Here is an 11,651-nt window from a genome sequence, read left to right as displayed (position 1 = left end):
CGTAAAAAATCCCATCTTTTCTTGTCTTCTGTCTGTTTATGAGCAGGAACAAGGACAAGGAACCTCTGTTAGACTTTGATCCTGAACCTGAAAGGACTTTTAGGCGGCGTTTATAACAAGCAGAACTTTACAAGGCTGTAGAGTCAAACATGGATCATAATAATCATGCTGCTAATGCCAATATGGCAAATCTGAATGGGAATGAGGAACCTAGAAGAGTGCTTGGCTCTTACACTGCTCCTAATGCAGATCTTTATGGAAAAGCATTGTGGTGCCTCCCATAGCTGCAAACAATTTTGAACTGAAGCCTCAACTTGTCACTCTTGTGCAACAAAATTGCCAGTATCATGGACTTCCTCAGGAAGACCCGAATCAATTTATTTCTGATTTTCTGCAGATTTGTGATTCTATGAACACCAATGGAGTGAATTTTGAGGTGTACAAACTCATACTCTTCCCATTTGCTGTGAGGGATAGAGCAAAACTATGGTTAGATTCTCAACCCAAGGAGAGTCTAGATAATTGGGACAAGGTTGTCACTGGATTTCTGACAAAATTTTTCCCACCTCAAAAGCTTACTAAGCTAAAGGTGGATGTTCAAACTTTTAGACAGAAAGATGGTGAGACCCTTTATGAAGCTTGGAAGAGATTCAAGCTACTTACTAGGCAATGCCCTCCAGACATGTTCTCTAGATGGACTCAGCTGGATATCTTTTATGAGGGCTTATGTGAAATGTCCAAGATGCGCTTGGATAATTCTGCAGGTGGTTCTTTGCACATGAAAAAGACACCAGAGGAGACTATTGAGCTTATTGTGTTAGTTGCTAACAACCAATACTTATATTCCTCCAACAGGAATCCTTTGCACTCTGAGACCTTTCAGAAGAGAGGCGTGTTGGAAGTGGAAGCTGTTAATGCTCTTCTTGCTCAAAACAAGCTTATGTCTCAGCAAATAAATCTACTTACTCAACAGTTGAGTGGAATGCAAGTTTCAGCTATCAACACTCAAAATGCACCCCAAGAAGCTGCTTATGACATGACAGGTAATTTTATGCAAAATAAAAATTATGATTATGCTTAATTTTCTTCTGAACAGGTCAATTACATTGGGAGTGCTCCTAGAAATTCCAATAATGATCCCTATTCTAAGACCTACAATCAGGGGGTGGAGAAATCACCCAAATTTTGGGTGGAGAGAGCAACCTCAAAGGCCACAGAATTTTAATAATAATTCTCAGGATGGTTTTCAACAGAATAATTTTAATAACCACCAGTTTTAGTCATCTCAGCAAGCAACTTTTCAGCCCCAGCAAAATAATGATTCGGAAGCAATATTGGCAAGTTTTAGACAGGAAACCAGAGCATCAATCAAGAACATAGAGATTCAGATGGGTCAATTAGCCACAAAAGTTAATGAAATTGATCAGAGGACCACTAATAGCCTTCCTGGTAACACAATTCCAAATGCAAGAGAGGAATGCAAGGCTATTACCTTGATAAGTGGACAAGTGGCAAATACGAAAGCACAAGTTAATAAGGAGCCAGTTGAGAAAGAAGCTCCAGAGGAGAAGAAGGAAGAAGTAGAGCACGTCCCTCCAAAGCGTGTGGACAACCCATTCCTAGACTCTCTTGACACTTATCCTACATTGCCAAAGGCTCCTAAGTACAAGCCTAAAATGCCATATCCTTAGAGACTTCAAAAGGACACCAAGGACAAGCAGTTTTCAAAGTTCTTGGAAGTCTTTAGAAAGTTGCAAATCAATATTTCTTTTGCTGAGGTTTTGGAGCAAATGCCTCTCTATGTCAAATTCATGAAGGAGTTGTTGTCAAAGAAGAAGCCTTTAAAGGGAGATGAGACAGTGGTCTTGACTAAGGAATGTAGTGCCATCATTCAGAATAACTTGCAAAGGAAGATGCCGGATCCAGGGAGCTTTCAAATTCCATGCACCATTGGGAGCACAACCTTTGAGAAAGCGTTATGTGATCTGGGAGCAAGCATCAATTTAAGGCCCTTGTTTGTGATGAAGAAGCTGCAAATCCAAGAGGCACAACCCACAAGGATAGCATTACAAATGGCACACAAATCTATAAAGCTTGCATATGGATTAGTGGAGAATATCTTGGTCAAAGTGGGTAAGTTCTTCCTCCAAGCAGATTTTGTGATTCTGGACACAGGGGAGGATGAGAATGCCTCTATAATTCTAGGAAGACCATTCCTAGCCACTGGACGAGCTCTGATTGATGTAGAAGAAGGTGAATTAGTGCTTAGAGTGCATAATGAGCAACTAGTCTGTCATGTCTTCAAAGATATACATTCAGTAGGTGAAGAAGAGAGGTTCATGCAGACTGAGCTTGTTGATCCAAACCTTCAAGAACCCCCTGATGATGCACAGCAGAAATTGCAGCTCAAACCTCCTTTGGTGATAACCAATAAAATTCCTCCTGACATCAAACCTAAGTTTGGTGTCGGGAATGCATCATCCACCAAGGCGGAGGTTCCAAAAAGAAGAAAGTACCCAGGGGATGGAGAAACAAAAAGATTCCCACTGAAGACTTCTCCCCAGGAATGAAGGTGGTGTTGACTAGTAATCCAGTGTTCACTTATACAGTAAATAGAATCCTCTCTCTGGAGCATATTGAGCTACTTTATGGGGACACAGGGAGAAGATTCACAGTGAGGGGTGAAGAGCTGAGCCCCTATGATCCTCCTCCTTAGAGGAGCTGACCGTCAAGCTAGTGACAGTAAAGAAGTACTTGTCGGGAGGCATCCCGATAATTTTGTATCCTTAGTTAATTTTACGTTGTGTTAATTTTATTATTTATTTTATTTTTATTGAGTTTTACTATTTTTCTTTTGTTTTACGTGTGCTTTGATCATGCAGAAATTTTTAGAACAGGAACCGGACACTTAAAAAAAATTTTTCCCACTTTAGAGAAAGTTGATTCTGCTAAGTCCACGTTGAACTTAGGATTTTCCAAGTTTAGTGTAGAATATTACGTGCAAATAGGGGAGTTGGCTCTGGAAGGCCCACGCTGAACTTGAAAAATTCCAAGTTCAGCATGGAGAACGACGTAACAAGGAAGGAAAATAGCCAAGAGTCCATGCTGAACTTGAGATTCTCCAAGTTCAACGTGAAAAAAAAAATTGGTGTCCACGCCGAACTTGGGCTGTACCAAGTTCAGCGTGGAGAAGCAAGGGTGCATCCGGGAGATGCGACGCTGAACTTGCCTCTCATCAAGTTCAGCGTGAAACCATAGATCTTAACCAAATCACACACTTCCAATCAGAATCCCACTCCTCTGCCCCATTCATTCCCAAGATTTCCTTTTTCTTTATCCCGTTTCCACACCCGTAACCCCCTTTATATATATATCTTACTCCCCCTCCCTTATATAATAATTATATATATAAAAAAAAAACAACAAAACATATATTTTATTTTAATTATTTTAATCCATTTTATCATTTTATTCTTCTTTTACCATAATATTTGTTTTTACTCTTCCGTATGTCTTTTTATGTCCTCTTTATTTTCAGTTCTTCTTTGCTTGAGGACAAGCAAACTTTTAAGTTTGGTGTTGTTGCTTCGCTTGTGGATTTTCTGTTTATTTTAATGACATCAAAGGGAGGCGAATCATCTCCACGGAGGAGCACAGCGAGAAGAATGAGATGGCCACTAGGATAACTGAGGTGGTTAAGTTCCTTTCATTCTGTATTTTCTCCCGTTCTTAATATGATTAGGTTCCTGTTTTCTGCTTATTTTGTCATTGCATGATCAGTTGTTATTTCAATTCTTAGGTTCTAGTTTTATTTGCGGTTTATTTTGTTATTTGATTTTTATGCTGAAAAAGAGTGTCTCATGTATTACTCACTGAACTTGGAATCAAAAAGAAAATAAAGAAGTGATATATCGCATGAGAGATTTAAGATTAATCTTATTTACTTAAATGTGGTGGTATTAATTGTAATTCTGAATGAATGACATGAATAGTGCATATTTGAATTTGAATCAAGAGATGTTGATGTATGAGGAACAGGAATTTAGAGAATTATTATAACTTCTCTGAAATAAACAAAAAAATTTAATCCTTGAAGCAAAAGAGACAGCAAAATAAGCATAAAAGCAAGGTCCAAGACTCTGAGCATCAATGACTAGGGAGTCTGAAATAATTAAAAGCTTAAAGAGTTGTTTTCCTAGTCATATGCTTGTGGTATTATTGTTGCAAGTAACCCTTGAGACAGAATATTTAGGGTCGTAACCAAATGCATTCAGCAAAGCATGCCAAAGGTTTTGAGCACCACTGTCTGGGAGAAACTGAAAGAGCAATCAGAACTTAGAAAGAGTTCCCCAATCAAGTGCTTGTGGTGTTTCTGTGTCAAGTAAAGCTTGAGACAAAACATTTAAAATCACGGCTAGGCTCAAGGTGCAAAGCACCAAAGAAAAGAGAGTTAAAGTAAATTTTGTTGTATTCAAGGATTAAACTGGAGTATAAAGCTCAGAGAATTCATAACATGATCCGGATTCTAATTCCAAATAACACTGACATTCATCTGATTCAAAAGAAAGTGAGATGCCAAAATTGTTCAGAGTTACAATAAATAAACCCCACTTTAAGAATAGACTTGAGCATGACTAAACTCTCACTTCTCATGCAAATTTACATCTTAATCATGCACTTATTTTGGTTGCTTGAGGACTAGCAACAATTCAAGTTTGGTGTTGTGATGCGTGAGCATCTTCTCTATCTTTTCCTAGTGAATTTGCATTCAAATTATTGAGTTTAATCAAAATTTAAATACCTTTTAGCCACTATGGATGCTACTTTGAGTTGTGTACAATTATATTTATTTCAGGTAGCATTCGGATGGATTTGACGGAGTTTTGTAGCAGAAAGGGAAGAAAGCGAATGATGCTGTCAACCCCGACCTCCTTGCACTTAACCAGAAATAACTTAAGCTACAGAGGTCCAATTGGCATGGTTCTAGCATCATTGAAAAGCTAACTTCCAGGGATTTCCAACGATATATAATAGTGCACACTTCTTCTCCAGCAAACTCTACCTACTCCACATTGAACTTGGCAGGAGTGGACTTGAAAACTCCCAGGGAAGCACACGCCACATCCCACGCTAAACTTGGGAAAATCCAAGTTCAGCATGGACTCAAAGGGAAACAAGCAAAATGCTGCTGCCTCCTCCATGCTGAACTTGGGAGTGGGATCCGAATGCCCCAAGTGGTCCCCAAGCACTCAGAAAGCTGCGCATGAAGCTAAATTAATTTTGATTGAATTTGTATTTTATTTTAAAATAGGAAAAGATATTATTTTAGTTTAGGAAATATATTTTTTACATTAATTAGGATTAGATATAAAAGGGAAAAGAATCAGTCCTTCGGGGTCATCTCTTCTCTTCTACCTCATTCCACAATTTACAGTTTTTCAGAATCCTAATTTTCTCTATGAACCATGAGCAACTAAACCTCCACTGTTAAGGTTAGGAGCTCTATCTATTGTATGGATTGATACTATTATTTTTCTATTTTGATTCGTGTACTGATTTATATTTCAAGAATTGTTTTCGTTCTTTATTTATGAATTTGGGTGGAACGGAAGTATGACCCTTGTTCTAATTAAGTTCTTGTATAACTTGGAAAAGCTCTTTACATGAACAACATCTTGAAAACATATTCTCCTAAATTCTAATTATCTGTACTTAACGGGATACATGACATATAATCCTCTTATATTTGGGTAATTAGGATTTCTGTGGCATATAAACTAGAATTGAACTTCACCCTCTAATTGGAATTAAGTGACCAAGGAATTGGCGGTTGATGAAAGTTAGAGTAGACTAAGAAGGTCTAAGGAATTAGGGCTTAGTCATATATTGTTTGCCATGAATTAAATCTTGCATGATTAAAATAGTTAGTAAGAAAAGTCAATCCGGAAAATAGATAACTCTGAAGCCTTAACTGTTTCTCCATACATATTTCACAACCTATTTACTGATTGCTTTATTAATTTTCTGAATTTACTATTTAATGCAATTAAGACCCAAATGCTCTTTTCTGTTTGTCTAACTAAGTAATTTAATCGACCATTGTGGCTTAGTCCATCAATCCTCATGGGATCGACCCTCATTCACTTGAGGTACTAGTTGGTACGACCTGGTGCACTTGCCGGTTAGTTTGTGGTTAGAAAATCCACACCAGGCGTGGCACGCCAGCTACTGTTTCCCACTTAGGCGTGCCACTTGGGCCTTAGGCGTGGCACGCCATCAAAGAAAATGAGCACATACAAGAGGCGTGGCATGCCAGACCATGGGCGTGCCACGCCAGTTCAATCATCCAGAAAGAAGAACTAAGCACACATAATGGGCGTGGCATGCCAGACCCTGGGTGTGCCACACCAGTTCAACTTTCCAGAGAGCAGAAGAAGGAGGAAAAGGCCTGGGCATGCCACTTGGGTTTGAAGGCGTGGCACGCCAGGCCAACCAAAGCTTAAGAAGACCCTGGGCATACCACTTGGGCTCGAAGGCATGGCACGCCAGAGACACTAGCAAATGGAGCGTGCCATTTGAGGAGTTGGGCGTGGTGTGCCAAGCCAAATTGTAGGCTGGGTGTGGCATGCCACTTGAACGCCAATCACACGCCATCCTGGAAGGTCACATTTATTGAGTTTTCTTTTCCTTCCAAATTGTATTTTTCTTTTCTTTTTTGTATTTTCTTTATTCTAGTGCTAGGAGTAGTATAAATAACCCCTGAAAGTACTGAGAAGGAGGTTAGCTGTTAGTGGTGTTGTGAGTAGTGGCTATGTTGAAGTATAGTTAGATTTACTTTTCACATTATCTCTTCCATCTCTTGTACTTTTCTCTTGAGCTATGAGTAGCTAAATTCCCTCTCGTTGAGAGAGGGAGCTCTGTTGTACTTGATGGATTAATGATAGTAAATTACTTCTTCTCTTCATCTTCTCTTTGATTTACTAGAAGGATTTTTGTTCTTCATGCTTAGCATTCAATTATCTTGGAAAAGAGTTTGAATGCAAAATGGGTTTCATGGGAACCTTGGAAAAGGAAACATGAAATCATGCTAGAAATCCCTTCTCACACTTGAGTAGGATCTAGGTTTTGGTGTTTGGATATGGTGACATATAATCCTCCCTCTACCTAGACCTATGATGATGTGTGGTATAATCAGGGACCAAGCATATCTCTCTTCATGAGCAATTAGACCAAGAAATTGGCTATTGATCAAGATTTGAGAGATTGAATCACCAAGGGATTGGGGTTCAATCAATCATGATTGCCAAGAGGTCAATGAGTTGCATGATTGAAGATGAGATTAACTGGATTTAATCCAAAGAGAACAACATCTCCTGATCTCAATGAATTCTCCCTTTTCTTACCTTCCACCTTCTTTATAGCTTTCTTTACATTCTATCAATCCCATTCCCATTTACAATTAAGTCATTTATGTTTCTGCATTTTACATTATTGTTATTTCCTTTTCTGCACTTTACTGCTTCTCTTTACTTTTGAGTCATTTAGTTTCTTGTTCATTTACAATTCTACAATCACACTCTATATTGTTCAGCTTAACTAATTCACCAATTGATTAAAATTTCTCAAATCTACCAATCTCTGTGGATACGATCCCACTCCACTGTAGGTTATTAATTGACGATAATTTTGGTGCTCTTGCCAAAAGAACGGATTCATCATTTTTATATGGGGAGTGAATTTCGGTCATCACCCTAACCCCATTACAACTCACAAAAGACCTCATGATATTTGCATTCATTCATCAAGTATTAGTTGATTGTTAGATGACTTGAAAATCTTTGAAAAATATGATTAAGAATTGAGTGATTAAGCCCTACACATTGAGCGATTAGAGTGTAAACAAATCCAGTGAGGGGTTCAATCGCTCAATTCTTTGATTCCATCTCTCATATTATATCTTCTTGCAAGTTGCTTGTTAGTTTATGAAAATTTCAAATCAAATCTTTGGACATTGATCATATTGCTATATTTTCTTGTTTTGGCCCTAAGTTCCTACTTTGGATTGATTGATATTCTTTTGTTTGTTTTTGCCAAACTCAATAGGAACCATAGTGTAGATATAGATAGATAGCATTTAGTATAGTTTCATGCATGTATGTAGTTGTATTTAATAAATTGCTTCCCCCTTAATCCTTTACCTTTGATTGTGATTAGCATAAGGACATGCTATTGTTTAAGTGTGGGAGAACTGATGATTCCATATTTGATGATATATTTTAGATTGATTTGAGTAGATTTCATCACATAAACCCACATTTATTCATCTAAATAGCATACTTTTGTGTTTTCTCCCTAAATTGAGCTTAATTGTGAAAACATGCTATTTTGTGCTTAATTTAATCAATTTTATTCCACTTTCATTTCATTCAATGCCTTGATATGTTTATTGAGTGATTTCAGATTCATAAGGCAAGTATTGTATGGAAGAAGTGATGGAAAAGCATGCAAAAGTGGAGAAAGCATGAAAAAATGAAGTTTTGGAAGATTCAGCATCTGTGCATGCCCACAGTGATGCGTGTGTACGCACAAGTTCGAGCTTGGCGACGCGTACGCGTGACCCATGCGTACGCGTCACAGCCAGCACGTGACCTCATTAATGCAAATTGCTGTGGGCGATTTCTAGGCCTCCAGAGCCCAGTTTTGGGACTCTCTAAAGCTGATTCTTGCTATATCAAAGGAGGCCTTATTCCATGTGAAGGGGGGAGAAATTATGGTTAGTTTAGCATTATGTAGGTTGTTTTCTAGAGAGAGAAGCTCCCCCTTCTCTCTAAAACCTAGGGTTTTTAGTTTAATTTCTATGTAATTTCTTTCTTTAATTCTTGTTTTTATTTAGTTTCTTCTACTTTTCTTTAGTCTCTTGTCTTAATGTTCTTAGTTTATCTTGTTATTTTCTTAATTTTGCCACTCTTATGTATTTGCACTCTTTGTTAATTTTAATTTACATTTAATGCAATTTATCTTTTCATGTCTTTTATTGTTTAATTGAGTTGTTATTATGATTTCCTTGCTTTTAGTAGTTGTAGCATTTATTATTTCTTGTTATTTTATCATGCTTTCTTTTTATGCCCTCCAAGTGTTTGATAAAATGCTTGGTTGTGTTTTTGCTTAATTTTTCACACTCTTGGTTGGGAAATTGGGTGATTGGGTAAAATTGAGTTGTGGATGTCCATTCCACATCGTGTAAGGATTGTTAATTGATTTGGTTTCCACTAACACTAAGCCTTCCATTAAGAGAGTTGGTAAGGACTTGTGGATTAGGATCAATTATGCCCTTTTGACTAATTCTCAATGTTTGGATTGACTAATTGGGATTAATTCCACACAATTATCATGTTTGTGGTCCATGACCAGGATATGAATCCCTAATTTCCCCAATTCCTACCAAGAGCCCTTTTTAGTATTTAATTCCCTTTTTATTGCTTTAATTGCTTTTTATTTATTTTCTTACATGCTCATTTAATTACTTGCAATTTACATTTCTTGCCTCTTTCAACCAAAAATCCCAAAAATTCCCCATAGCCAATGATAAGAACATTTCATTGCAACTACTAGGGAAGACGACCCAGGAGTTCAATACTCTCGGTTTATAATGTTTGTTTTGTATTATGACATCTTTACGATTAAAATTTGATTGAGGTCAATTGTTGGTTCGGAGCTATACTTGCAACGAAAATCTATTTTGTGAAACTCCTAACCTACAATTCTCTCTTTATCATTGGTTCAAGGTGCTAGGTGTTGAAACACCCCTAAGGACTTAATCACCCAAGTCTCTCCTCAGCACATACACACTACAGGCACATGGTTTGTTATTTCATTCCTGAGACCTTGGTGCCAGCACCTCTTTGGGTTACTAAGTGTTTTATGACAAGGTTGCTCTTGATAGTGGATTTTCAGTTGACAATCCCGGGTTAGTTAACCCAAGTTATCAAGTGATGAAGCACTCCTAAGAACTTATTCATCCAAGCAGATCCTTGCACAAAAACACCAAAGACACATGCCTCAAGGTTCAAACTATTGGTGCCTAGCTTTATTTCTTGCTCTTTTCTTTCTTTTTCATTCTTTTTCTTTTTAGGATCTTATTCATTATCTAAGTCTCATTGAAAGCACTTCAAGCTCATAGTTCAAGAGATATCTTAGCCTTATACTTTATTGATGAACCATCTTGGCTAGCAAACACCACCACAACACTAGGACTTTATTCTGTACATTGGATTTCACTCTTGTTTTTCCTAACATTTTCTTATAGTTTCTTTTATTGAACTTAAGAACACAGCATACACTTTAAGCAATGATGTAGTGGCCTAGGTAACTAAGCTAGCAAGCAAAAGACACACTAAAGAAACTAAATGCAAATGACTCAGATACTAAACTAGCAAATTAAAGATGAATTCAAAGGAACCAAATGCAAACTGAATTGAAATTCATACATGATTTTCCTTATTCAAAACTAAAGAAAGAAACTCCACCACCTTTCACTCTTTGATGTGCTTTTCCTTTTTGTTCCTCTCCTCTTCTTGGCATTCTTCCTGGTTGCTTGCATCTCCTCTTTCTTTTTGTTTTTTATACAACTTCTTCCAGAATCTGGCATTCTCCATTCATTTTCTCAATGCTTCTTTGTGGTGCTTTGCTATTCCCTCTTCCTGCTCTTTTAGCTCCTTATATACTGCATCATATCTTGGAATTGTTGGGTGCAAGTTATGCATGTACCCGGCCAAATAAGTTAGCTTGGCCTGGGTGTTTATGTCATAATCGGCCCTGTTTATTTGCCTCCCTTCATTGAGCACATTAAACTCGTTGAATGCCTTCATTTGAGCTATTTGTCATTGGTTGAGTTCTTGAATGTGCTTTTCTTGATGCACTTGTCTTTCGGACAATTGGCTAATGGCTTGAGAAAGCTGGGAGTAGTGCTCCTGTTGCTGTTCCATTAGTTGCTTGTGCAACTCCTTTTGCTAATTCATCAGGTGAAACTGGAAGTATTTTTGTTGCTCTTGTCCTTCCACATATTGCCTTGTTAGACCCTCAAGAGCCGCTTGGATGTGGCTCATGTCTATGGTGGCCGAAGTGTGTTGCTCTTCTTGTTGAGGCTCTTCTTGTTGTGCTTCTTCTTGATGTACTCTTTTCCTTCTCTAAGGTCTCCTTTGCTGCTGAGCGGGTGCAACATAATTCATGCGCTGAGGCGTGATTGGTTTTCCAACTTTCAACCATATTGGGTTTGTATCCTCAAAGGCCACCTTGGCCTTCATACACAACCTTAGGATAGTGCTCGGATACCCTAACAAGGCCTCTAAGTCATTTTTATCCGATATCTCTTGGATACTGGTGCACAAAATTGTGATTCACACTTTTCACAACTCCGCACAACTAACCAGCAAGTGCACTGGGTCGTCCAAGTAATACCTTACGTGAGTAAGGGTCGATCCCACGGAGATTGTCGGCTTGAAGAAAGCTATGTTCATCTTGTAAATCTCAGTCAGGCGGATACAAATGATTATGAGTATCGATAAAAGATAAATAAAACATAAAATAAAATAAAGATACTTATGTAATTCATTGGTGGGAATTTCAGATAAGCGTTTGGAGATGCTTTGTTG

The 11,651-nt window shown here is 37.9% G+C and overlaps 1 non-coding gene across 1 annotated transcript; it reads right to left on the bottom strand.

Moving 5' to 3' along the window:
- Nucleotides 1–581: 581 nt before the first annotated feature.
- Nucleotides 582–687, bottom strand: LOC112773441 (small nucleolar RNA R71). Its single transcript, XR_003187991.1, has one exon. It is a non-coding gene; the product is annotated as a small nucleolar RNA R71 (small nucleolar RNA).
- Nucleotides 688–11,651: the final 10,964 nt, after the last annotated feature.

Source organism: Arachis hypogaea, chromosome 18 (genome assembly GCF_003086295.3).
Source record: "Arachis hypogaea cultivar Tifrunner chromosome 18, arahy.Tifrunner.gnm2.J5K5, whole genome shotgun sequence".
Lineage (NCBI taxonomy): Eukaryota > Viridiplantae > Streptophyta > Magnoliopsida > Fabales > Fabaceae > Arachis > Arachis hypogaea.
This window is presented reverse-complemented; position numbering and strand designations above follow the sequence as displayed.